Below are 3,232 nucleotides of genomic sequence, written 5' to 3'. Positions count from 1 at the left end.
AAAAAAAAAAAAAAAAAAAAAAAAAAAAAAAAAAAAAAAAACCCGACGGCGTGGAGGCGCTGCCCAATCGGACGAGGCGTTGCCTGCCACCGCCCGGCGCCGGCCGCGCGCGGGCGGCACCGCCCCCTCGGCCTGGGAGCCCGCGCGCCGCCCGCCGGCGCCCCCTGCTGGCACCCGCGCTCTCCGCGCGGCCGGCCCCGCGCCCCCCGGGGCCGGGAGCCCGCGCTCTCCGCTGCGGGTGTTACCAGCCGGGCGGAGGCCCGCGGCCCGGACCTCACGCTCCTCCCGCCTCCCGGGCCCCGGGAAGCCGAGCGTGCGGGCGGCGGGCGGGGAGAAGAAGGCCGCGGGCAGGGTCCGGGCGGGCCTGTCGCCTGGGCGGGTTCCGCGGAGCCAGGAAGTGCGGGCACCCTCCCTGGCCGCACCGTCTCCTCGGAGGAGACCCCTCCTCTCTCGCCCCCTCGGCGGGGATGGAGCCGGCCGCTCCCGGCCGCCCCAGGCCCGCCCCAGGCCGGGAGGAGCGCCGGGCTGGGCTCGGCCCCGGGACAGCCGTGCTGGTGCGCAGGGGCCCCGCGCCCAGGGGGCCCCAGCACCGGGCTGCGCAGGGCCCCGGGCGGCGGGCGGTGCGGGGCGAGAGCGCACAGAAGTCCTGGAGACCGCGCGCGGAAGGATGCAGCGCCCCGGAACTCGAGGAGAGGGGCGCATCCTCACTGCCCGCGAGCACCAGGCCTCAGACCTCAGGGGACGCTGGGTCCTTTCCCCGGAGCCAGACATTTCCAGTGTTTTTAGTTTAGTCTTCTGTATTGTAAGAAGATACATGTATACGTTTGCGCTTCCTCCTTCCTTATCCGCCCTTTTCTCCACCTTGCCTTTTTTCTCATAATCATCCATCCTGGAGATCGCTCACGTAGGAATACGTGGGGATCGGCCTCAGTGCTTTGGCAGCTGCTGGGAGCTCCACTGTGTGGGCGGTGAATCCCTTAATCAACCTGTTGACCGACTTGTGCGTCGTTCAGTCTCCGTCTTGTAGCGCAGTCCTGCAACAAATAGCCTCCTGCGTGCATCTTTTTGTATTTGGGGCAAATGCACTGCACCCCTGCTTTGCAGTCTCAGGGCCTTCATAATTAAATAGGTGAAGTAATACCAGTTTTATCTCGGGGAGGACTGCACAAAAATGAGTTATCCTGGCAGAAATGTTTAATGTTTTGGGGGTTTCCAGTGTGTTAATATTTGGTATAGAACACATTTGAGAACGGGTTGCCTCTGAGGAAATGATCATCAGATGCTTTAGCCCCAAACGCAGTTGCAGGGAGCCCTGGGTTTCCTTTGCAGACAATTTGAGAACCACTGTTTAGGTGGGCTGTTGAGGATTTTACACAGGAGGGTTATGAGCGTACTTTAGAAAGGTCACTGCTATATAGATGATGGTGTATTAGTTTCCCCTTGTTGCTCTATTACAAACTCAGTGGCTTAAAACATGCTTACTGGGGCGCCTGGGTGGCTTAGTTGGTTAAGCGACTGCCTTCGGCTCAGGTCATGATCCCGGAATCCTGGGATCGAGTCCCACATCCGGCTCCCGGCTCAGTGGGGAGCCTGCTTCTCCCTCTGACCCTCTCCCCTCTCACGCTGTTTCTCGCTCGCTCGCTCTCTAATAAATAAATAAATAAATAAAATCTTTAAAAAAAAAACATGCTTATTATCTCACATTGTGTAGTTGCAAAGTCTGCTGGCCTGGGCAAGGCTGGAATCAAGGGGTCAGTCAGGTGGGCTTTATGGGGACTCCAGGGAATAGTGGTTTTCAGGCTCATTCAGGGTGTTGGTAGAATTCAGGTCCATGCGGTCTTAGGGTGAATTTCCTGTTCCTGGCTGGCTGGCTGTCAGATTCTAGACACCACCTGCATTCCCTGCCTCACGGTGCCCTTCAGGGACATGGGTTGAGTCTCACGCTTTGGTCTCTTTGCCTCTGCCTCTAGCCAGAGACATCTCTGCATTTAAGGGCTCCGGTTACTGGGCTGGACCCAGCTGGATGATCCAGGATACTCTCCCCATTTTAAGGTCTGCAACCTTGATGACATTGGCAGAGTCTCTTCACAGCAGTGTTTAGCTTAGTCCTTAGGGGATGAGACTCTCAGGATGACATTAGAATCCTGCCTGGATTTGAGGGTACTAAGACCAGAGATGACAAGTGGCTAGAGGGCCAGTTAGGTTGGTGAGAAATGAGGAGCCTGAATTGGGGCTGGGGTGGCAGGTGCAGTGGTCAGTGTCCTGGGCTGCAAGCCACAGCCACTGAATACGGCAGCTGTGATGGGCTGAACTGTGTCCCTCTGAAACTCGTATGTTGAAGCCTTGACATATGAATTTCCCTCAAAATGTGACTGTGTTTGGTGATGGGGCCTTTACAGAGGTGATTAAGGTAAAATGAGGCCATCAGGGTGGGGCCCTGATCCAGTCTGACTGGGGTCCTTATAAGAAGTTGGGACACAGAGGCACACAGCGGGGTGACCATGTGAGGACACGGGAGAAGACAGTGTCTACAATCCCAGGAGAGAGGCCTCAGGAGGAACCAGTCCTGTCCCCACCTTGACCTTGGACTTCCAGCCTCCAGCACTGTGATAAAATAAATGTCTGTTGTTTAAGCCATATATTCCTGTTGTTTAGACTAAAAGGGATTTTAAAAGGAAATTGGATAATTCATCACATTACTGGGAGATATATTCCTATTGTTTAGACTAGAAGGGATTTTAAAAGGAAATTGGATAATTCATCACATTACTGGGAGATCTGGAGAGTCACGCTCTGAGATCTCACCACTGTGCTGGTCTGGGGAGGAGCCCACCACCCTGCTCGGGCTGTGCTATGATTCCCCCCTTCTCTCCCCCCGCCCCAGCCCCCATTGACACCATGACACCAGGAGCTCCATGTTGCTGCACATGTCTGCTGCCCAAGCAGGGGCTCGACATCTGTGCCTCTGTGTGTTCCTGGCCAGGTGGTTTGTGGATCAGCAAGCTCGTGGCTGGCTCCTCGAGTGGCCAAAGGGAGAGTCGGCGCCTACTGAGGCACAGAATGTCTGAGGAGAAACGGATCTGGGGGTAGTTCTGGCCTCTGGGAGGTTGGGTTATTAGTTTGCAGCTTTTCCTTCCTTTCCTGTCCACCCGTGGTGCCCCACGGGCAATCCACACCATGACTCATCCCCTGCTGGGGGGCCTGGCCCCGAACTTCGATTTGGCCCGTAGAA

This window comes from Mirounga leonina, unplaced genomic scaffold (assembly GCF_011800145.1).
Source record: "Mirounga leonina isolate KUSES-001 unplaced genomic scaffold, KU_Mleo_1.0 Mir_353, whole genome shotgun sequence".
NCBI classification, from domain to species: domain Eukaryota; kingdom Metazoa; phylum Chordata; class Mammalia; order Carnivora; family Phocidae; genus Mirounga; species Mirounga leonina.
Note: the sequence above shows the minus strand (reverse complement) of the source record.